The sequence below is a fragment of the Mustela nivalis genome (assembly GCF_964662115.1).
Source record: "Mustela nivalis genome assembly, chromosome: 4".
NCBI lineage: Eukaryota > Metazoa > Chordata > Mammalia > Carnivora > Mustelidae > Mustela > Mustela nivalis.
Window position 1 is genome coordinate 30,959,423 of NC_139023.1, and position 25,917 is coordinate 30,985,339.

The 25,917-nt window shown below is 37.3% G+C and overlaps 1 protein-coding gene and 1 long non-coding RNA gene across 2 annotated transcripts in view; one reads left to right on the top strand and one right to left on the bottom strand.

Moving 5' to 3' along the window:
- The window catches only part of KCTD8 (potassium channel tetramerization domain containing 8), a 258,780-nt gene that overhangs the window by 195,705 nt on the left and 37,158 nt on the right, over nucleotides 1-25,917 (top strand). The gene's annotated exons all lie outside the window — the stretch shown is intronic.
- On the bottom strand, nucleotides 11,565-25,651 carry LOC309863422. Its single transcript, XR_014311024.1, has 3 exons — nucleotides 25,495-25,651; nucleotides 24,779-24,889; nucleotides 11,565-11,974 (listed from the first exon to the last, which is right to left on the bottom strand). It is a non-coding gene; the product is annotated as an uncharacterized lncRNA (long non-coding RNA).

The following is a 25,917-nucleotide window of genomic DNA, read 5'->3' on the forward strand; positions in this document are numbered from 1 at the left end:
TTACCCCCAGCTCATGCTAGCATTTTCTCTCTCTCTCAAATAAATAAGTAAAATCTTTTTTAAAAGAATTATTTCCTATTTCAAGATCATAAAGATATTCCTTTATGATTTATATATATTTTTTCTTTTTTTTTTCCATATTGGTAGCCAGTTTTACCAGTATTATTCATGGGAAAATCCATCCTGTGCTCCACTGAACTATATATAATGTCATCCGCAACATTTACCATTTTTCCTACATGTAAAGTTATTCAGAGGCTCTTAATTCCTTTCCACTGAAATATTATAACTGCATTACCTTTTTTAGTAAGTCTTATCATCTGATGGGGTAAGTTTTCTCCCACATCATCAAAATACTAATCCTTGAGTATAGTCATCTCTTCAGCTTTCCATGTAAATTTTAGGATCAGTTTGACAATGCAAAAAAAAAAAAAAAAAAAAAAAGAGCAAAACAAAATAACAAAGACCAACTGGTAGATTAGGGATAATCTGAATCCTTGGATTAATTTAGGAAGAAGTGACATTTTTATTTTATTGAGTCTTTACTGACAGAAACATGGTAAACCTCTCACTCCTTTATGTCTTTTATGTCTTTGAGATTTAATATATTTTCCATAAAAGTTCCATATAACATGGGTTATATTTATTCTTAAGCACCTCGTTTTTTGCTGTTATTGTAGATGACTCTGTTTTAAAGCTAGACTTTCTAATTATTTATTGCTGGCCTTTATGAAAGCTATAGATTCTTGTAATTGTAGTCTTCCTTATTTTGTTGCTCCTTTAAAATAAAATATCTTTAACATACCCTCATTAAGAATGATGTATGTCCACAATGGAATACTATGCAGCCATCAAAAGAAATGAAATCTTGCCATTTGCGACAACATGGATGGAACTAGAGCGTATCATGCTTAGCGAAATAAGTCAAGCAGAGAAAGACTTCTATCATATGATCTCCCTGATATGAGGAAGTGGTGATGCAACATGGGGGCTTAAGTGGGTAGGAGAAGAATCAATGAAACAAGATGGGATTGGGAGGGAGACAAACCATAAGTGACTCTTAATCTCACAAAACAAACTGAGGGTTGCTGGGGGGAGGGGGTTTGGGAGAAGGGGGTGGGATTATGGACATTGGGGAGGGTATGTGCTTTGGTGAGTGCTGTGAAGTGTATAAACCTGGTGATTCACAGACCTGTACCCCTGGGGATAAAAATATATGTTTATAAAAAATAAAAAAATTAAAAAAAAAAGAATGATGTATGTCATAGGTTTTGGAAGATAAACTTTTTATTTAGATCTTTAGTGGAGTCAAAGACATTCTTTTATTTTCCTAATTTACTAAGATTTTTAAAAAGTTTTTATTTAAATTCCAGTCAGTTTACAGATAGTGTAATACTAGTTTCAGGTGTACGATAGAGTGATTCAGTCCTTCCATACAGCAACTAGTGCTTATCACAAGTGCCTCTTAAATCCCCTTTACCTATTTAGCTCTTCTCCCCACCTACCTCCCCTCTGGTAACCATCAGTTTGCTTTCTATAGGTAAGAGTATTTCCTGGTTTGTCCTTCTCCCTATTTTTCCCTTTCCTCATTTGTTTCTTAAATTCCACATACGAGTGAAATCATATGGTAGTTGTCTTTCTTTCACTTAGTCTAATACTCTTTAGCTCCATCCATGTCATTGCAATGGCACAATTTCATTCTTCTTTTATGGCTGATTAATATTCCATTATATGTATATACCACATCTTTCCCCATTCAGTTGGGGAAAGTGTCCATCATTTGGCTACTGTAGATAATGCTGCTATAAACAGGGTGCATGTATATATCCGAATTAGTATTTTTATATTCTTTAGGAAAATACCTAGTAGTACAACTGCTGGATCATAGGGTAGTGCTATGTTTAACTTTCGAGGAAGCTCCATGCTATTTTCCAGAGTGCCTATACCATTTTGCCTTCCCACTTACAGTGCAAGATGGTTACTCTTTCTCCACATCCGGGCCAACACCCTTTCCTGTTGTTTATTTTTAACCATTCTGACAGGTGTGAAGTGATACCTCATTGTAGTTTTGATTTGTATTTCCCTGATAATGAGAGAAGTTTCACGTATCTGCTGGCCATCTGTATGTTTTCTTTAGAAAAATTCATGTCTATTCATGTCTCCTGCCAATTTGGGGAGGTTATTTGTTTTTTTGAGTGTTGAGTTTGATAATTTATTTATATATTTTGAATGCTAACCGATTATCAGATATGCCATTTGAATATATCTTCTCCTTTTAGTTTTGTTGATTGTTTCATTCTCTGTGCAGAAGCTTTTTATTTTGATGAAGTTCCAGTAGTTTATTTTAGCTTTTATTTCCGTTGCCTCAAGAGACATATCTAGTAAGAACCTGTTACAGCTAATGTCAAAGAAGTTACTGTTTGTGTTCTCTTATAGGATTTTTGAAGTTTCAGATCTCACATTTAGGTCTTTTATCCATTTTGAGTTTATTTTTGTGGATGGTGTAAGAAAGTATTCCAGTTTCATTCTTTTGCATGTTGCTATCCAGTTTTTCCAACACCATTTGTTGAAGAGACAATCTTTTTCCCATTGGATATTCTTTCCTGCTTTTTCAAAGATTAATTGACCATAGAGTTGTGGGTTAATTTCTTTCTTTCTTTCTTTCTTTTTTTTTTATTCTGTTCTATTGACCTATAGGTCTGTTTTTGTGCCAGTGTCATACTATTTTGATTACTAGAGCTTTGTAGTATATCTTGAAGTCCAGAATTGTGATGCCTTTGCTTTTTTTTTGTCAAGGGTACTTTGGCCATTCAGGATCTTTTGTGGCTCCATACAGATTTTGGGATTGTTTGCTGTACCTCCATGAAAAATGGTGGTGGTATTTTGATAAAAATTGCATTGAATGTGTAGATTGCTTTGATTGGAATAGACATTTGAATAATATTTGTTCCTCCAGTCCATGAGCATAGAATGTCTTTCCCTTTCTTTGTGTCATCTTCAGTTTTCTTCATCAGTGTTTTATAGTTTTCTTTTACCTCTTTGGTAGGTTTATTCCTAGGTATGTGATTTAAAAAAAAAATTATTAGGTGTAGAACTTTTCAAGTGGTTTGTTACATGTACTGAGGAGTTACTTCCCTCTTCATTATTTACTGTGCAGTATTTCAGTAATAGTTTTCTGTCATATTAAGTCACTCTTGCTTTACTGAAATGAATTCTACCTTATCTCATGTGTTTTAAAAAGTATGTTTCTGGGTTGATGTTGCTAATGTTTTATGTTTTATTTAACTTTTTCACATTATAGCCACATGTGACATGGGTTATGTCATGGATTTCTTTTCATAAGAGATGCTTAAAAATTTTATTGAGTTATATGTCAGTTTCACAATTGAAAAAAGTTACTTTCCTCTGTTTTCTGGTGTAGCCTGTATATTATAGGGAGTCATAAGTTGGAGATTTACCATTAACTTAACCTTCAAAAGCTCCTCAACCTCATATTTCATTTTGTATTTGAGGATAGCTTTTAATATATTGATTTTTGTTCAGCCATTTTTAGTGGCTAAAATTTTTTTCAGTTATTCCATTTTTTAATCAGATGTCAAAATTTCACAAACATTGGAATAAAGTTGTGCATAATAAAGCATTAAGTACTTTTGTTATTTATAATATTCTCATATTCTAAAATGAATGAAATTTCTCCTTTGTTTTTCAGTGTTCCTAGAGGTTTTATAGTTCATTAGTCTTTTCAAAGAGTGAGTTATAGTTTTGTTGACCTTCTTTATTTCTTAGTCAAAAAATCTACCAGTGAAACCCATCTAGGTCTGATGTTTTCTTCATGGAAAGGGTTTTTTTTTTTTAATATAAATTCAATTTTTTAGTAGATATGGGCTTCTTTATTTTTAATTTTCTCTTTTGTAACTTTTAACACAATGTCATTTTGAAAGACTTTGTGTCTGGTGGAGAAGTGGCTATAAAAAACTAATTAAAAAAATAAAAGTGGCTAGAGTTATTGTCACTACTTTATTGATGAGGGAATATCTGTCCTCTTCTTTAGGTCTGGGTTGGTTTTACCAAACAGGATCCAAAGAACATGGCAGGAATGATGCCATGCCAGTTCTAGATCTAGCTTTTCAGAGCACTCACAGCTTCCTCTGACTCTCCCTTGTATTTTGATTCTTGGAATCCAGAGGCCATATAACGAAGCTACCCTTGTGGTGCGCCCCTGTGGCTAGAGAGAGAGGTCTGAGCCATTTTTATTTGTGAGTTCTTTCTATTTCTCCAGACACACAAATGATTGAAGCTGTCTAGGCTCTTTTGGGTGTATCTGGCCTCAGATTGTCCCCACATGAGTGATGCCAAGTGAGATTAGTGGAAAAATTACTTGATCAAATCATTCATGAGATAATAAATTATTACTTTTGTCTTTTGCCATTGAGTTTTGGAGTTTTATTACATAGCAATAAGTAACCAAAGCAGACATTTGTCCTGCAAGTGGGGTTTAACTATGACTAAACCCTAAAATATGTGCTGTGGATAGTGGGCAGAAGCTAGGAGGACTTTGAGGAAACTGTTGGTGCAGAGTGTAAAAACAGTGAGGAAATCTTATTGTAGGAAGTAAAAAAGACAACCTCTGTTATGCATTGGTAGAAAATGTGGCAACACTGTCACCTACAGTAATAAGAGGACTAGAATAGAAAATATACCCAGTGAATTTATGGATTAGACCTGGACGATTTCCATGCACAATACTGAAAAGAGTGGCTTCCTTTAGCTGCTGTGCTAAGCATGGAGAGAGACAGATGATGTAAATAACAAACTCTTCAGTTATTGAGCAGAATTTAGAGGAACTATTTCCAACCCAGTACTTGAAAATATGAAACTGTTTCTAATTCCCAGTAACGCCCAGAAAAAAAAAAAAAAAAATCCAAAATAAGTGATGGTCTCAGAGGAGAAAAAAAATAATAATAAATGCAGGTCCTGGTAGGAAAAGAGTGTCTTTGGATCAAGATAACAGTGATCCTTTGTGGGGCTCAACCTCTGAAACATGCATCCAATTCTCAACCTGGAACATTTAGTCATTGCTCAATCTTACAGAGACTTATCCTGTGGATGCACCGCCCAGCCCTTGGTTGGCCAAGGGTCTACGGTGAATACCAACACAGACTTTATGTTTTATTTTTTTAAGTAGCCTCCATGCCTAGGGTGGAACCCAACGAAGGGCTTGAACTCTTAACCCCGAGATCAAGACCCTGAGCTGAGATCAAAAGTTGAATACTTAACCAACTGAGCCACCCAGGTGCCCCCACCTACACAGACTTCTAATTTGTCCCAGTGTAGTTTCTCTTCTCCAGTTCTTTCCTGCGAATTTCAGATACTTCAGCAGCCCCGAATTCCGATCTGCATCTCCCATGCTCCAGATCTTCTGCACTGTGGTAAGAGCATTAATAAGTTAATAAGTTCATCTCAGGTATTTCTCCTGTTTCCAAAATCTCAGCCTCTCTGCCTGTTGTCAAACAACCGAAGACAGTTTTTTAAATCTTGTCCAGTTTTGTAGTTGTAATGGTAGGCGGGAAAGTCTGATATCATTTACTCTTTCATGGCTGAAGGCATAATTGTTTCGAGCTCATATTTATGCATGCTTATTGCTTTTTGCAAGAATATTTTATAATTTGGGTGGTGGAAAATCTCCCCTAATCAATTTTGTACTTATTTCTGCCAGTGCACTGGGGGGGTTAACCACCTCAGAAATAATTTACTTGTCGAGGAGTAAAATTCTAAACTTAAAATGGTTAAGTGCACAGAGATTTTTTTTTTTTTAACCCAGAAACCAGGCACAAAAATATAATAGCATCTTACCTGTGATGGCAAACAACTTTTTTTTTACCAAGTATCCTTGTACTATTTGCAGCCTTTCTTGGCTAATGAAGAATCTGTGGCTCTAACACCGCAACTCAAGCAGGATCGTGCAATTGCTTCTGTTTTGCCTTGGGTGCTAGAACCTACTGAAATCCCATAGGCAGAAAATGCTGGGTGGCTCAGTGCATGATCTGCCTTCAGCCCAGGACATGATCCCAGGGTCCCTGGGTGGCTCAGTCAGTTAAGCATCTGCCTTTGGCTCTGGTTGTGATCCCAGGGTCCTGGGATTGAGGACCACATTGGGCTCCTTGCTTAGCAGGGAGCCTGGTTCTCCCTCTTCCACTCCATCTGCTTGTGCTCACTCTCTCTCTCTCACTCTCTCTCTCTCTCTCTCTGTGTGTCTCCCTGACAAATAAATAAATAATCTTGAAAGGTAAAAGAAAACCTTTTTAATCCCCAACCACCCCATTCTTTCCTCAAGGAACCAGCAATACATCTGTTTTGGCAATCTACCTTCAAAATTGTAGGTAATAGTTTTGCGTTGTTTTAAGCTACTAAATTTGTGATAATTTATTATAGGATCAATACAAAGTACACAGTATGAAACAACTATTTCTTTCTTTGGCATATCCTTAACAAAGACTGTATTCATTAAAAAAGGGGCTAGAATATTTGTAGCAACACTATGTGTAATACTGAAAGCTAGAAACCAGTGGCCTACCAACAGTAGAATGAATAAATTGTAGAATATTCACCCAATGGGATACTCTGTAGCAGTGAGAATGAACCATGTACAAATACATGAAATAATATGGATAACATCACAAAGTGTTGACAGATAAAGGCCTGACACACAAAAGTAAATGCTGTATGTTCTAAGGTACATAAATTTTAAGAAATAAAAATACTCTGGTTATAGAAAATTGAACAGTGGCTACACCTGGGGGCAGCATAGAGCCTATGTGGGAGCCAAGAAGGTGTGCTTGGAAGCTGTTAATATCTGTTCCTTAGTGTGGAGTTATAGGGTTATAAGAGGTTATAAGAGGGTGTTCAATTTGTAAAAATCCATCGGTTCATCTGTGTACACCTTTCTGTAAGTATTTGATACTTGAATGAAAAGTAAAAATAATTTTAAAAATATGTCCCAGAAATTTCTTTTGCTTGACAACAGTGAAGATTAAAATGTGTGGAAAATATAAAATATTTTTTAAATTAAAATGATTAAAAAGTCACTTCGGATAAATCCATCAAAAAACATTAACCAAGGTCTTTTTGAGGTCTTATTTAAAAATTGAAACATTCTCTCAAGGCCTGAGGGCTTTGCCAGAGGCTAGGACACTTCCCCAGAGCCCGGTCATGAAGCCATGCATATTTAATTGAATAGTTAATGGAAATACACGTAGAAAAAAATGTTCCCAAAGCTGACACAATGGTAATATTTTTCTTTCTAATTATTTGTTCTCATGTCCCTATTGAGACTAAAATCTTAACATAGGGGGCACTTTGAGCTGAAGTCACCTCTGGTGACTTTCAATTCCTCATAAGCCTTTTGTACTACTTCTTAATAGACACGCTGATGTCATCAGTGCCAGATGCTCTTTACTTAGAGAGAGGAGGGGTGAGGATGTGAAGCCACCAAAATCTAGGTTTGGGAAATGAGCTGTGAGTAACGTGGCACAGAGCCCTTACTTTCCCTTTGAACCTCCACGGAGAGAAAAATCTTCCCACTGTCCTGATACAGAAATCTTGAATCACCGACCTGAGTTCTCGGTTTTTAAAAAGCCAGCTCAATACAATGAAGACAAGTTTTGCTTCACAAGGGGAAAAAGCCTTGTACTGTCCATTCCCTGCACACGGAGGAGTCAGTGGCACGGAAGTGGGCAGCTGAAGGGAACGTGAAAGGCAGCCTAGGATGAAGTCAAGGCACAGACTAACCCAGAGAATGGCAGTGATGGCCTCTTGCATAGAAGCCCATCTATATGATCATAAAGGTTGAAGTGAGGGGCCCAGTTCAGCATGATGCTTTCATTACAGGCAGGTATTTTATGCCCTCTCTTTTGTATAACACAGAAACAGTGTTCAGAACAAGGTTATTTTATGTGGGCTGGACTCTCTGGGCTTATGCTTTCAGAAGTTTCAGCATGTTGTACCATACTTCTGATCAACTCTACCTCCAGCCATTTAAGGGGGTAAGTCACTTGGTGGCTAACACCTCTGACTTCATTGAACTGAATATTTAATACTATGTAAGTTATTTATTAGCTTTCTGTAGGTGGAGTTTTCTGAAACAAGAAAGATTACATAAATAATATTTAGTTTGTATCCATCCAGTGTATATAGTTGTACTCCTTAGGTATTTCTTTAATTCCTACTGGAGCCAGACCACCTGGTCTAAAACTAATATCATGTAGTTAGCTGTTTGAGCCTTGGAAGTTACTTAGTTGTTCTATGCTACGGTTTCATTTTGTGAAATGGAGATAATCATAGAGGTTTTGGTGAGGACTAAATGAGTGTGTGAGTGTATATTTAATCAATAGACATACATTTATACGTGTGTGTGTATATATATATATATATATATATGTATATGTATGTATACATAGGTATAATCTATAGTATTAAATACAACCTCCTAATTATCTTTAAGAATTCTGATAAAAATTCACAAAATAAATCTCTTTTTCCATCACTAATAGCTCTACAGATTTTCAAACTTTTATGAAGTGTACCGGTATCCTAAACATAATCTAGTTTGGTGTTGTTGTTGTTGTTGTTTTGTTTTTTGTTTTCTGGATAAAAAGACAAAACATATGTAAAATTCGTAATCAGTGCTTTGACTCTACCTTACCAGAAAGTAAAAGAAATACGTATTAGGCATTTTATGGTGGGCAAACAGAGAGTAGGCCAATCTTGAGCTTTGCAGGGGAGGAGGGAAAGACTTGGTGTGATGGGGACAACAGGTTTTGAACCTGAGAATCTGTGGTTCTGACCAAGATCATGAAGAAGGGAAGCAAGAGTGAAGACCTTGTTACATGCCTTCCTCTGATTGCCTTCTGACAGGTTAATTATGTAAAATAACAGAGATTTCTGTTGATTTCACTACACTTGAACAACCACCTCGACGGCTGTATAGACTCTGCACATTTCTAAATACCTTATTTTGGCCGTGGCTAGCTGATCTCTAGAATTGTGGTAATGTCAGCCTTAAAGAATTTTAAAGTTGCTATGAGGATATGTCTCCGTCTGGGCTCCTGGAGATACTTGATTCCTCTCATAGCCCTTGGAAGGACGACGAAGTCATTCATAAACACCAACAAGAATAAAATCCTGCAGCTGATAATATTTCTGATTCATGGGGTGGAGTTAAAGACATATATTAAAAATATGCCGGGAGCAAGACAAGACGGTGATGAAAAGTGTGTAGAGCTGCACAACTTGCCTCTGGCCATCACCGACTCTCAAATTTCTCTTTCATCTCTACAAAGTAAGGGAGTAAGAAAGGAGTATTCAGCATCTAGAGGATAAAACAAATGTGAACAATAAAGACCGTGGGTCTCTTAAAAGCAAATCATGCATAACTCACTTGATTGCTGTTTTGGTGGAGGGACGCTATTTGGGGTTGCCAAGAAGGCAATAGTTACATCTCAATTTCAGTGAATCATCTGTTAGTGTCTCGGGCAGTTTTGCAAATTGATTTAAATGGGATTCAAAGTGAATTTACTTCACATATGGTGAGTCGCAGTGGGGTCGTGATAAATGGCACTATGCAAAGTTCTAGTCATTTCTAAAGGAGTTGGTGTTTGGTTGCCTCTCCAATTGCTTTATGACTAAATCCATACAGGGAGGCAATTGGCATGAAATGGAGTAGAGCACTTACCAAGTCCAAAAATGAAATACTCAAGAACAAGAGAAACTAGGCAGCATGGTTTGAGGCCAAATTACTTTGGACAATGTGGAGGACTAGCCTGAGAGATGAGCGTGTAAGGCTATCAGAAGAACCAGGCACACATCTCGCCGAGGGAGAAGACCAAGTAAAAGTGAAACAGAAAGACAGTTCATTTCCAACTGCTAAAATGATATTCTCCTTTTAAAAATATATCTGAAGTGTTAAATGGACAGAGGATTTTTTTCCACCGAAAAGGCTGCAGAATCACCTGGTGAATAGATGAATGAACTTCCATCACCCTCAGCACCCAATATAGGGAACTGACAGATGAGACAGTGAATGGTTAAATAGCACCAGTCCTGTGAATGACTGTTAATACTTAACCGACGCCTACTCTGTGGTGGGCACTGTTCCTCAGATTTTCCATTTGCTACCTCCTTTGCCTGCATGATAACACTGTCTGATACATGGTATTATTGCTTTCACATTGCTACTGAGGAGCCAGAGGTGCAGAGAAGTTAAGTAATTTGCCTGAGGTTGTACAGCCAGCAAGTATGGAAGCTGGAATTTGAGACCAACCGTTTGGCTCCAGACACTGTGTTCTTAACTTCAACACTTCTTGGTTTGGGAAGAGTATGATGTAGTATCAGAGTCTGCAACAGCATCAGAACAGCCACAGCCTAAGGATAGCCTGTGATTATCTTCAATTTGAATTGTGCTTTGGATTCTACCACGAGATGAGGCCGTATTATTTTATGTCAAGACAGAGTAGACAGCCTTTCCCTCACTCACACAGATGTTCAGGTTGTTTAAATTTACCCCTGCACATGACTAGCAATTTATGGAATTAACTAGAACCCAAGTGCTCTATTTTTTTCCCCCCAAAGCAATCTGCTTTCCCTATTCTGACTCACAGCATCTTCTGATTTTCTTTTATAAATAAAAGCTAATATAAGACTTTTGAATATGCAACATTTATTTTAGAACTAATTTATAATGTTAGAAAATTCACTGGAGTATCTTGGATATTAAGATAATATGTAATAGTGCTGCAATATACACAGATTATATAGATTTTAAAAATGGGATAATCATGTGAACAGTAAAGAAATAACTTCATTGTACCACTGTAACCATGCAGAGATGATTTAAAATGCACTTTTTTTGAGAAACAGAAAATATACTATGAAAATCTAATGTAGAAAATAGTTTACTTTTCTATATGAAATATATTCTTGAGATACACTGAAATTGAGAAAACCATAATATCTATTTAACCCTTATTTCTGAATATATACACATAGTATATTAACATATGAGTGACCTTTTTATTAATTTGGATTCTTTCTTTTATTCATTATTTCAGCAGTTATCAAAATTCTATTAAACTTTATTATAAGTAATAAGCATAAACTGTATTGTAAATACCTCCAAGAAGATGCATTCTGGATTAAAATAGTCATTGGTCAAATAATCCCATTGATAAATGAAATACCACAACTGGAATAAGTCTTGGTGGGTATGGGGAGAAAGAAAGAAGACAAAGCCATAAAAGCAGAAAAAAAAAGAAGAACATCCTAAGCTAGAGGGTCAAGTAGGCTTCCTTGAGAAAAAGAAGCTTAACGTGAAGTAGGAATCATGAGTAGCAGTTAACTAAGACAAGAGTGGGTGAAGAGAACATTCTAAGTAGAATAAACAGCATGATACAAAAGCCCTGTGGCAGAAGGGAGAATGTTGGGTTTGAGGAATATCTTCCCACATAGAAAGTGGGAAGATCATGGTATAACATGAATCCTGAGTGAGAGAAAAGTCCAGAGCTCTGATCTTGTCACAGATTCAGACTTTATTCTGAGAATAAAGGAAGATATTGGAGGGTTTCTGTTTGTTTTGCTTATTGCTGTTTTGAATTGGATGCTTGGAGAGGGAGTGGTGACAGAAGTAGATCTGGATGTTATGTACCATGACTGAAAACTGTGAAATTTGGACCTCAGCTGTTTCATTGGTTCCTGCATAATCTCTCAGCAGTGTTTCTCCCCTCTAACACCTGAGATTTATTTAATGAGTCATCCTGCTTCTGTGATGTTCTTCTCAAACCAAACAGGCAGATTAGAGGTCCTACACAGTGTGCATATGCTCCAGGTTAAGCAGAGAATCTCTTTTATTCTTCCAGGTAGTTCTTGCCGAACTTCTTTACAGAGTAGAGTAATAAGGTCATTCCTCTTTTCTTCTTCTAAGCTGTAAACCAATTGAGATGATATGTGAGTTAGACAAATGGAGATCAAAATGTTTGTTTTCTTGTTGGTAAAACTGAGTAGGATGATACAGCTCACATCTAGGTCACAATTGGTCTTCCTAATACTGTTCCCTGAATTAATTTTACTCACTCAGAACTACGGGCCACTCCACCCCCATTGAACTCACTTCTGTCTCCCAAATAGCAACCTGCTCTAGATGCTTAACCCAAAGAAGAAATCTTGTGTATCTTGAGAGAAAGGTGGGAAGAAAAAGAGAAGAAGACTCTTTAGAACCATTCCCTTATTAGATGTCACTCTTTCTTCCTTGAGGAGGAGTGTGAAGGTATAAAGAGAGAGGCATAAAGAATTCTGCCATATTATCACTTTTGGGAGTGCAAAGAAGATTTCTTCCCCATTGTAGAAGCATGGATAAATGTTCACCCTCCCTCCTAGCTATTTCTATACTTCCTTTCTTTTTGTTTGTTTTATTTTATTTCTTCAATATCTTCTAAAGGATCTGGCCCTTTCTTTTTGTCCTTTCTGTAGGCATACAAATATATCAGTGTGTATCAATGTGTATCTCTCGGGCAAATTTAAACACAGTATCCCAGCTGAAAAGAAATAATTATCTTTTAAAAAAATTTGTATGTATAACTTAAAAATTACATGTTTACAAATGCAAGAATTAAAGACTATTAATTCACAATTATTAAAAACCCTAAAGGGGATGGGAAGCAATAAACACTTCTTCCAAAATGGAACTCATTTTAAAGTAATATACTTGATTTTCAAAGGAATTCCTCATCCTTTTCTTCTCAGTTGCTTTTTTTTTTTTTAAGATTTATTTATTTATTTGACAGATAGAGGTCACAAGGAGCCAGAGAGAGAAGGGGAAGCAGGCTCCCTGCTGAGCAGAGAGCCCGATGCGGGGCTCGATCGCAGGACCCTGGGATCATGACCTGAGCCAAAGGCAGAGGCTTTAACCCACTGAGCCACCCAGGCGCCCCTCAGTTGGTTTTTTTTTTTTTTTTTTTTGAGTGAGTACTACACCCACTGTCCACTGAGTGGCCAGCAACTGTGGAACCAACTTGGACTCCTACTTAAACCTCACCCTTCAAACTCCAGCAGGCTGACCTTTCTATACTGCATTATGGTCACTTGCACTCCAGCTTCCCACAGGGTTCTGGAAGTGGGGGGCACGGCAGGATATCAGGAGAACTGTAGAATAATGAGGCCAGGATATTGATTCCCCTGGATCCCTCTCTTATGGCTACAGTGATCAGGAGCTGTGTTCCTGGACCTGAGGCCAGAGCCCCTGCTGGACAGCTCTCCACTTGGTTGTAGGCACTCTTTCCAAGCTGGGAGAGCTGTACTCCCCTCTTGCCCTTCAAGTTGTGGAGATGGTAAAGATTCTCTTCTGTTAGCCCCATCACCCTTCAGCACCTCCTATCCCCACTTAACCTTTGTCAGTAGTCCCTTCATTAACTTCTACTCCATCAACAACTTTGAGTGCTGTGTTTCCTGTAATGATCTTGATTGATACAGGAAGTCATTGTAATAAGGATGAACTGTGTATAAAATCAAAACCCAGGATACTTAGCATGTTTTGGAGAGAATTGATTCATCAGCATCTTTGGGTAAATACAGAGGTATGCAACACAATGGAAAGATATATGATATTGCTTATTACTTTCCGTGTACTAATTAAAATGATGTAATCACAAATAAAATACTAAAATAAGAATTTTATTGGTTGACTGGAAGCTATTTGGTCCATTCTATCCTCTTCCTATCTATCACCTATCTATCATCTATGTATCTATCTCTATCCCTTTACATATAATGACTTAAACCTCAGTTTTGCCTCTTAAGGTGGCCTTAGACTGGTTATTTAGCTTTTCGAAGTCTCAGTTTCCTCATGTACAAAAGGTTTTGAGGGTTGGATGAAATACTGTTTATAAAAAATTTACCACATTGCCAGACGAGTTTTAAGGACTCAGTCTTTTTTCTATTATTATTACTAGCATATTATTATCATTGCTCAACCATGGTCAATCAATTCAAGTTTTGATTTAATAACCTTATGATCTTGATTTGTTATTAGAGTTGGAAAGCAAGCAACCGTCACCAACTGCTTCGCAAGTCTTCACATATTCTGTTTGTTCTTTATGTCCTTGCTCTGGACTAAACTCACCTGCTAATCCTGTCATTAAAGGGGAGGGGGTTTGGGAGAAGAGGGTGGGATTATGGACATTGGGGAGGGTATGTGCTTTGGTGAGTGCTGTGAAGTGTGTAAACCTGGTGATTCACAGACCTGTACCCCTGGGGATAAAAATATATGTTTATAAAAAATAAAAATTTAAAAAAAAAAAAAAAGGAAACACCAATCAGAATTGACCCTGAATCTGTCTTTTCTAGAATATTAATTTTTAAAACATTTTAAGATATTTAAAATGTTTTTTCCCTGAGAGTGATCATTTCAGTATTGAAGTCTTTATATTGTTAAGTTCACATAGAAATGTGAAGGCCCTGTGGGCACAGACTGTATCTGTAATGTTCCCTGCTCTTTCCCAGCAGGGCCCAGCAAATGTGGTGTCTTAGATGTTCATTGACTAAAAGGAGGTAGGGAGGGTAGGCAAAAGGAGTGACTTTGTGTTCTTCACTGTCTCTCTGCGAGTCAAAGCAGAGAGATGCCATGCGGGTTAGTCATACCTTCCTGTCTGCCCTGCCTGGGCCTGGACTCCTCTGTGCTAACTTTGTCCATCAGTTGACACTTAGAAATAGTACTAGAGGAAAAAGTAGCTTCAGCTTTCTTCCATTCATCCTAAAATGCCTTCCTTCTCTTCAGCTCTCTCCTTTGATACCCACCTACCAAAGGACACCTGCTGAGCCCATCCTTGTCATCTTCAGAACTCTCATGGAGCTTAGCTTCTACAACTTTATCAAATGAGGCCTCAGCTCTGCCCTGAGGGTTTTCCTGCACCCTCTAGAGTAGATTGGAAACTCCTGTTGCCTCTATCCCATCCCTGCTGTGCCCTTGCCCAAACAGTACTCACACTTGATTTTATTTTCTGTATTCTATATGAGTTCTCTGAGAATAGAAACCATGTCTGTCATTAGTCATGCACACCACCCTAACTCCATTGTGCAGCATCACTTGCCTAATCTATAAAATTCAGTGGATTAAATGATGCTTACACACAAGAGGGTTAAAATTGTTCCTGACACATGTTAAGTGTTATGCACAAATGTCAGCTTTATTATCGAACTGTTTAGTCTTATTGTGTTGATAATGGTTTAAGCCCTTTTTTATATGACAGAAAATTGAAGCACAGAGAAATTAAACAATTTTCCTAAGACCATAGGAATCAATTTTCTTAAGTTAATATGAAATAATATATAAATGAATGGGAAAATATTTGAAATCACTGTATATACAGGGTGACTCTCTATAGAAATCCTCTACAGTGTGCTTATATCAATAACAGACAATTTTAAAGAAACCCTGATTCTTAGCAAAAATACTTAAAATTCTTAGGGACTATATTAACTATGTTTTTCCTTTTTAGAAAATGGAAATCTTGTGGTAAATTGTATTCATAGTCTAAATGTTGATAACCCTTGATATCCCCCCCAAGATAGAGAATTTATATGTGAAACAAAACAAGGACAAATCGGCATAGTACACCTGACATTTCCATATGACAGTAACCTGGTTTCTATCCTTCAGTTCATTGTATCTAAACCTGGGGGCAACTGGATTTACTACATTAAAGCAAGTTTAATCTTAATGAAATCAGGGATTGACAGATTCAAACGCTGTACGGATTGCTGAGTGGTAAACAAACCCAGAGCAACTGGGACACCACACAGCATTGAGATGAACTGAAAACTACTTGAAAAAGAACAGATTATATTTGTGATTATTAGATTCACAGAAATAGAAACACTCTGAATTGAAATAAAGATTTTAAAAATGGTACAAGAATTGATCTTTAATAAAACATCTTGAGGCTTTGAAAGTTACTGAAAAGATAGAAAATATTCAGGCAAACATAAAACTCATAAAATAAAGAAACCCAGATCATAATTGCATAAAGATAACAACTAAAATGAATAGAAAGGAAAACACACCCTTCTTTTTTTGATGTTCTCTCTAGAAGTTGTTCCCTAACATAAGCACCTAAATTAATTAGCTTTCTTCTAGAAAAACACAAGACAAAAAATTCTAAACCAAAACCAAACAAAAACATTAGCTAAATAGTGTCCTTGATTTTTTTTATTTAGGTTTTATACTTATTTAACAGTATACCCTATAGTTTAAAAAAGGAAGATTTGTAAAAAGAGCTCTCTGTACTATCCTCCACTTTTCCACTCCCAGTTTAGCTTCTTAGAGGCAACCAAGTTCTACTTATTTCCTTGCTTATCATTGGCCTCCATGTTTCAATATAAATATATGATACCATCTTATTTAAATTAAATAACTACGTCAAATAGGACAAATAATAACAGAATAAACCTATATCCCAACTTCAGAAATAAAACACACCAGCCAGAGTCGGACTGCCCTTTTCCCAAAAGAAACCATTATCCTAAATTTGTTGTGTTTTTTGTTTGTTTGTTTGTTTGTTTTTAGTAAACTACCATTGTGACAGCAGTATCTATGTACTTTGTCATATTTTAGAAGACAAAACTGATACAAAGTTGCCTCTATTATAGAAGAATAAACACTGCTGAATTCCTTATTTTTCTGTAAATTGAGCGGAATGTTATGGTCACTTCATTCTCTGGCTATGCAGCTACCTGTTCAACTGAGGTGTGCTAACAGCTCTTACAGCCCTACTGGTCAGACTCCATACTAGGTGGACTGGATCAATCATGCGGTAGCTGACATGGTGGAGCGAATGGGGTGGGGCGTGGTTTGAGTCTGTTCTGCTGCTGAAATTGTTGACAGTTCCCCTAACTACTCCAATCATTAATAGCAGAGGTGAGACTTGGGCCTTGGGAAAAATAAAGCAAGATATTGAGAAATTAATCAGTAAGAAAGATATGAAGGAATGTTTAAGCAAGATGAAAGAGCCTTTAATCTAGAAATGGCTGTTTCTGAAAATGTCATTTCTGGATCACTTAACACTTAAGTAGTCACTGAAGACTCATCTGGATGTTTTAAAAAAAAAAATAGGTCTCAGTTCTGATGTATTGAATCAGAGTTTCTATCATGGGGGCCTAGAAATTGAGAAATTTGTGTTTTAACCAGCGTACCCTCTCCTCAAATAACTCTGATAGATACAAAAGCTTGCAAACTAGTGATAGTGACAATATTATCCAATTTCAAACTATTTACTTCATTTTGCATACACCCAAGGATATTGAAGAGGTTTCTGTTTTGGCCCTGGACTTTTAGAGCAACCACTCTGATTTCATTTCTGTAGTCACTGCCTAGAATCAACCTAGTAACGACTTGCTAGTCTGTTAGATAGAAAAATAAAAAGGGTCAGAGAGGGTCAGGGGTAGAGAGAAAGGGAAAGAAAGGAAAGGAAGGGAAGGGATTGGTTCATCCCAGGAAAAAATTTTCTATAAGAAGTTGAAATTACAAATATATATAGTTAAATGTTTTAGCATTCCTTTCTTATACATGAAGAACATTAAAATAATTTTATCAATAGTGTACAAAATTGGGTTTCTAATGCTTCTGATATATTGCCCCAAATATTTAAACTACATGTTCAAAGATTATATTTCATTGTGGTCAAATATAATTTCATCATCATTGCTTGAAAAAAATAAAGTAAAGGCCATGTACTATCTCAAAAAAAATGAACTAAAAACCAAGACTCAGGCATCAACCAAGTCAGGACCAGTAAATGTCACAGGTGAGTTTATGCACATTTTATTACAGATAAACCCCTTCCTGGATTTGAGTGTTTTGCATCAAAATCTCCAAGCTTATAGTGTTTGCTCTTATAGTGTTTTGAATTGATTTCCTTAAATACCCATTTAATGTGTTATACCATTGATCGAAGCAATTATAGAAAGACCTGAGAAGCAGAGATAGAGGCTGTATGAGAAGAAATCAAGTGAGATATATGGTCTTTTCCTGTCCTACATATGAAACGAGTCACATGGCAGCTGGAGGATAACTGGGGTTATTGAATAGCGACCAACTCTTGGCTCAGGTGTTTGGAATCCAACATAATCAGCTAAATGTGCATATCTGAGTTTGTCATTACCACTTAGCTTCTCTGTTGCTCAGCGGAGGAACACTAAATAAACACACAGAATTTAGGACCAAATTTATAAATTTGCAAGCAAAATCAATTTTTCCAGTGTGTTTGCTTGGAACTGCTTAGCACAGATGTCCAGATGGGTTCAGAAACTGCTCTCTTTTCCATCCATTATGCTTGAAAGTCTGGCTATTCCCAATTGGTAGCTGTTGAAATGGTATGTTCTAATAAGACGTCTAAATCCTGAAGACAGCTTTGAATATGAAGAGATTTTAAGGGCGAAGCTGATCTGAAAGTTTGGCTTAAGAATTCCCCCAAGAGGAAGAACACTCAAGAGTATAAGCAGCATTTTAATGCTAAATTTTGGGTGCCTGCTGAGAGGCCCCAAGACACCCTGTGTTCTGCCATAGATTTCTGCTATTTACTGGGTCTCTTTGTATCATTTAAGAAATGCTTCAGGAGGAATTAATTTGTAAACTCTATTGAAGTTCCACATAAATAGTGCTCGTTGAAACACAACTTTGTAATCCAGATGACAAGAAATGGTGAAATCAGTCTTAAGTACTGCCACCCACTTGGCGTAAATGTATAATGCATAATCATATTAATTATATTCATTTTCATCATAATTATTACCCCAATATTATATCTTATGTTTGTATTATCTCATCTACTTTAAATTGGTAAATTGAATTTTATTTAAATAACTTAACTTCTATAGTCTCCCTAGCTATATAGTAAAGTCCTTGTGGGCAGAGAAAAGAGCCTTAATCTCATTTTTATCAACTATGGCAAATAATGCTATAATTTATATATCTTTAGTAATAACAATAATAATAAAATAATAATAATAGTGAATATTTATATAGCATTTACCATGTGCTGGGTGTGCCTCTAAATGCTTCATGTACAGTTCATTTAATCAGGGTAATGACCCTGTGCCATAGGGATAGATACTAGCTCCATTTTGCAGATGGTGGCAACTGAATAACAAGAACGCTACCCACTTTGTCCTTATTCAGAGCTATGAAATGACAAGGCTGGCATTTGAGCCCAAGAAGTTTGGCTTCAGAATCTCTGTGTTTTAAATCCAAAATATGGTAAGAATTTTGAAAATATTTGATGATTTATCTAACTTTCCTATTTTATATAAAGCAAAAGGAGTAGCCATTCATTCATTCATTCATTGTTTATTGAGGGCTTATAGAATATGAGTCACTGTGCTATGCCCAGAGGGGTTAAGGCAATAAATGAGTGAGGCTAACACCCTGCCCTAAGGTCAATTCTATATTAAGGTGGGACAGAGACAATAAATATGCTCGACTATATTATGATGGGGTAACAGGGGGCAATAGTGCTGCTTTAGGTTTGTTGGCAAAAAAGATCTCTCTGAGGAAGTGGCAATGAGAATAAAAAGGAGAGAGAGAGAAAATACAGAGATGCAAAGAGCAAAAAAATTTGTCTCACATTTTTGGAGGCATGGAGCCCAAACCAAGGTGTCGGTATGTCCATGCTTCCTCTGAACCTTGAGGGGAAAGACCCTTCCTTGCCTCTTCCAGCTTCTACGAGCTCCACATGTTCTCTGGCTTATGGCATGTTACTTCAATCTCTACTTTATGTTCACATGACATTCTCCTTCTGTGTCTTGACATCACCTTGTTTCTGTGAGAATTTATCTTTGTGTCAGACTTTTTGCTTTTTATAATGCCACCAGTCATATTGGAATAGAATCTACTCTAATGACCTCGTTCTAATTTATCTCTTTACAGACCTTATTTCCAAACAAGAATACTTCGTATTCTGAAGCACAATGCAACCCTAAACAGTTAGTTTCTGGAATTGTATAACCACATGCAATATAAGATTATCATGTATTTGTAGTAGTGACCATCTATGAATCTCACCCCCACCTCAGGGATATTGTTCTCGGGAAACATTCCTAAGTCCCTTTCCTCCCTCGTCATCCAAATACCAAATTTTTGTATTACAGGGGTAGGAAAAATTCTGGGTCTTTTGCTTCTAAAAATAATTTACTGAACAACATGTTCAAAATGAAATCCGATGCAAGGATTTTTCACTCATCACCACTGTGGATACTAAGAGTATTCTGAGTAATGTAAAGGATATTATCAGAGTAGTAAAATGAGAAATAAAGTAAAAAAAATTAAAAAATACAAAGACATATAATAAATACCTGATAGACCATGTTAGAACCTAAATAGACTTTTTAAATCTTTTTTTAAAGGATTTTATGTATTTATTTAAGAGAAAAAGAGAGAGTAAAAGCAGAGGAAGGAAGGGGAGAGGGAGAAGCAGACTCCCCACTGAGCAGGGAGGCCTACAGAGGGCTTGATCCTGGGATCATGACCTGAGCCCAAAGGCAGGCACTTAACTGACTGAACCACCCAAGTGCCTTCCTAATAATAGATTTTTTTGAAGGGGGGGTGGGTGTGGGGGGAGTGGGAGGTCAGGGTACCAGGTGGTGGGTATTATAGAGGGCACGGATTGCATGGAGCACTGGGTGTGGTGCAAAAATAATGAATACTGTTATGCTGAAAATAAAAAATAAATTAAAAAAAATAAAAAAAATAATAGCTTTTTTAAATGCTGCAAAGGCTGAATGGGAAACAGTGTTTATCTGAATAGAAAGGTAGTGTGGAGATATCCCATAAAAGATGATTTGGGGGCACCTGGGTGGCTCAGTGGGTTAAAGCCTCTGCCTTCGGCTCAGGTCACGATCCCAGGGTCCTGGGATTGAGCCCTGCATGGGGCTCTCTGCTCAGCAGGGAGCCTGCTTCCCTTCCTCTCTCTGCCTGCCTCTCTGCCTACCTGTGATCTGTCAAATAAATAAATAAATCTTTAAAAAAAAAAAAGAAAGAAAGATGATTTGGCAGAGACCTCTAACTGCACATCAAAGATTTGTGCTCCAAACTGATCACATAGACATCTTCCTGAGGAGTTGATGCTTAACTAGGGACTGTATTTCTCAAACTCCCTTGAAATTAGGTGGGGCCTTATAAGTAGTTCTTACCAATGAACTACAAACAGAAGCAACGTATGTGACTGCTCTGGGATTAGGAAGTGGTGTCCCTTCTCTATCCTCTCTTCCCTTTCTGCTGGCTAGACAATCATGCCCAGGTTGACCTTGGATGACTTGAAGATGGGCAGTCTGGAGTGACTTTGTGAGGCAGATGACAACTATCAACACACTTCACCCCACATCACTGACCAAGAACACCTGCCTTGAATTAGAAATAAATTTTTTATTGTGTAGTCACTAGAATTGAAGAGTTTGTATAGTAAGAGCTAACATTATCCTCATAAATGCAGATGGATATCATTGTAACTGCAAAGAGAATGGCAGAAAGAAGGGATTTCTGGTACAGGAAACGGTGTAGGAGTAAAGACACAGCGAGGAGAAATCACAGACAAAGGAAATGGACCAATTTGGCTGAAGCACCTCTACTGAGGTGTAATTGGAGATAAGCATAACCAATTAGGCTTTTATCATATTATGGAGGCTTCCAAATGCCAGATTGGGTTTTTATTCTTAATTCATAAGGTAGTAGGGAGCCGTGGAGAAATTGGATGTGGGTGTTTTATATTCAAAGGCATTTTTAGAATATTTTTTCACATTTATTTAATAAGTGTACCATGTCTCATTAAAGAAAGGATTATAGCAACCTTTGAGATATTAATCTAGCAGTGATGTTTCAGAAAGATTGGATTGAGGGAAGAGAGGAAACATAAAAGGATATTACAATACTTTAGTCTTCATCAGGAATCTGCAAATCCCTGATAAGTATTTCAGGCCTGTAGGCCATAGTCTGGTTTGCAGGTACTGTCTTTGTAATATGAAAACAGTCATAAGCCATACGGAAATGAATAGGCATCTTTCTGTTCCAATAAAACTTTATTTACAAAAATACTTGAAAAGCCACTGAGCTTTCATTTGTCTATCTGGGGTCTCTATTGAAGAGTGACAAGGCTTCATGTACAAGGAATGGGGTGGAAGGACAAAGGAGGTAAAGCATGTAACACAAAGAGAAGTCAATCGGATAGAATTTGAGGAGCTAATGTACCACTTTCAATGTTGACTCTTTAAGCAGCCTGCCTCTTTTTCTGCTACTACTAGGCTGTGAGGTAATGGGTCACTTGTGCCCCTGTGAGGTAAAGGGGCAATTGTATCCATCTTCAAATTGAGAACACACAAAGTAACCAATGAAATAGTTACTTAAATAATAGGATAAATTTTGGGTTATTAAATATGTAGGGTAAGCAAAAATGACCAAAGACCCAAAGTGTTTCAGAGTACCTATTAAGCTTTGGTTAATGTCAAATACTAAATATACATGGCTTTGAACAAATTATTTAATCCTTCCATACCTGAATGTCCCAAAGACATCTCAAAATTAGCAAGATTAGGAGCACCTGGTTGGCTCAATGGGTTAAAGCTTGTGCCTTCGGCTCAGGTCGTGATCCCAGGGTCCTGGGATCAAGTTCTGCATCGGATTCTCTGCTTAGCAGGGAGCCTGTTTCCTCCTCTCTCTCTGCCTGCCTCTCTGCCTACCTGTAATTTCCATCAAATAAATAAAATATTTAAAACAATTAGCAAGATTAGCAAGTGTAAATGTCACATGTGATTTTCCTTCCTTCTTCACTCCAAAATCTAATCTTGCAGTGTTCTCCATCTTCATCAATGTCTTTACCATTTATCCAGTCACTAGAAACAGAAACCTTATGACACATCCATCTCCCTTTCTTTCTTTCTTTCTTTCTTTCTTTCTTTCTTTCTTTCTTTCTTTCTTTCTTTCTTTTTCTTTCTTTCTTTCTTTCTTTCTTTCTTTCTTTCTTTCTTTCTTTCTTTCTTTCTTTCTTTCTTTCTTTTTTTCTTTATTTGACAGAGATCACAAGTATGCAGAGAGGCAGGCAGAGAGAGAGAGGAGGAAGCAGGCTCCCTGCTGAGCTGAGAGCCCGATGCGGAGTTCGATCCCAGGACCCTGGGATCATGACCTGAGCCGAAGGCAGAGGCTTCCTTGTCCCCTTCTTTAGAGGAATGCAACTTGGAGAAAATGTCCTGTAGATCCTACCCCTGAATTAAATTGATGAAAATCCTTTAATTTCTATCCACCATCATTCATCATATAGATTACTACAGAACATCTCTGTTTCCAATATTGATACCTGGCTTGCAATCTCTACATAAATCCATGATTTCCTATTGAATTTGGAATAAATCTGTTTCACATCATGACCTACAAGTACGTCCATGACTAGTCCCTTGCCCACATCCCCAACCTAGGATGAAGTCCACTCTCCACCTTACCAAATAGCAGGCAGTCATTGTTGCTCTCATTTCCTAAAAATTCTGAAGCTCTTTTTTTTTTTTTTTTTTTGGATTTGTTCTTTTTTTTTTTTTTAATTTTTATTTTTTATAAACATATATTTTTATCCCCAGGGGTACAGGTCTGTGAATCACCAGGTTTACACACTTCACAGCACTCACCAAAGCACATACCCTCCCCAATGTCCATAATCCCACCCTCTTCTCCCAAAACCCTGGGATTGGGAGGGAGACAAACCATAAGTGACTCTGAAGCTCTTTTTTTGCTTCCAAGTATTTTTGCTTTCCTTTGTGACTCCAATCTTCATGATTCTAAAGCAACTTTAGGCTTAACCCTGCAAACGAAGGCAGTAGGCTGCCTGTACTGTCCCATCAGCTTCCACACTCACATAAAGGGTAACCCCTTTTAAGTTGCTATAGAATCATGAAGACTGGAAGGCATGAAGGAAAGCCTAAAGTAGGTTTCACAGATCCAAGGTTAAGGATCTGGTATATAAATCCAGGACCTTTCTCCTCTGACATGCACATGATAGAGACCAATGAAGCAGTTCTGCACAAAAATTTCACTTACAATTTTTATGATGAAACTTTCTAGCAACTCAGATAACAACAACTCTCAATTCTATGTTTATTCTTTTTTTTTTCTGTGTTCCAACTCACAATTTTTGCCAATCTGAAAAAATATCTCAAGATAGACTTAACGATTACTCATAGAAAATGCTTTTATCTTATGTTCTAAGCCCTGCTTATTTCCTAGTCCCATAGTTACAGTTAAGTGTTTCTAGTATGTTATCTCTGACCCTTAATTAAAGATTCTAGCTTATTAAGAAATGGGCTTATATTGAGTCTTAATTTAAAAATTGAGTAATTTCACTAGGGATTTTTGAAAAATTCCTTATTGATGAGACATAAATCTCATCCTCCAATAAGAAAATCCAGTTCAAGGTTGAAGTCTCCAAAAATTATTTCAATTTTAGTATGCTCTCCACAGTATCTATTAGTCTGGGTCCAATTAAGAATCAGAGACCATAAATCAGTTTAAACAGGGAAGTTTAATACTAAGATTTATTAAACTATGATAGAAGAATAAGTATGAAAATGTAATAATAACTCCAAAAGGTAACTCCCTAAGGCTAAGGGAGAGTATCCAAGGAAGGCCACATTTGGAAGAAGTCTTTCCTTCTTATTATGGGTCAAGTTGTGTCCACCCACATGTTGAAGTCCTAATCCACAGTACCTTAGAATGTGTGACATCATTTGGAATAGAGTTGTTGCAGATGTAGTTGACTAAGTTAAGACGAAGTCGTATTGGAGCAGGATGGGCCTTTAATCCAACATAGCTGGTGTCCTTGTAAAAAGATGACCATGTGAAAACAGAGACACACAAGAATGCCATGTAACAATGAAGTCACATTGAGTGAAGCCACTGTAAGCCAAAAGTATGCTAAAGATTACTTACAAACCACCAGGAGCTAGGAAGAGGCAAGGAAGGACTCCCCTATAGGTTTCAGAGGGAACATGGAACTGTCAACACCTTGAATTCAAATGTCTAAGCCTCTGGAATTGTGAGATAAGAAGTTTCTTTTGTTTTAAGCCAACCAGATTATGGTATTTTGTGATAGTAGCTTGGGAAATTAATACACTCCCCAAAACTGGTATCAGACCTCTTTGAAGAAAGTGAAAGTGCAGCCTGCAGATGAAGAAGTTGCTCAGAAGACAATCCTCTGTGGCATAGATGAGCAGAAGCTGGTGGGTGGGCATGCAGGGGAAGTCGTGGCACCAGCCTGGTCATGAGTCCTGAGTCAGGCATTATTCATTTTAAGAGGACAATAGCAGTGTCATCATCACCCAACCTAGCCAGGTCTGTGAGATCTCCAAGGGTCTGCCTTTTTGGACACATGGCTAAGACAGGGCAACCTGGATGTCCCTTCACACACACATACATCCACCCACCTGATGGATCATGCAGCAGATGGAAGGAAAAGCAATGCATTCAACCAAGAGCGTCTCCATTCCTCCTGCCATTTTTCCACCATCACCTTCTGCTGCCAGTTCTTAACATCATATCCATTGTAAACAAGAAATGCTCAAAATGCTCAAATAGGCCAGTCTGTTTTAACAGAAAAGGTGCAAAGGTGAATTTGGAGCAGTGAGACAATAAATTGATAACTTCCATAGAGCCCCTTTGCTACAGTAATAGCGTATCAAGGACAGTCATGGAATTCCAGCTGGTATTTCCCCCGTTTTACACTTTTAGGTCCATGCAGTGTTGATGGCATGCATTGCTGACTCCCATCAGGATGGTGGATTTATTCTGTTTACTCAGGTGTGTGTGGGGGGAGGGGGCTGCTATTGATCCTTAAGTCCAAAATCCAT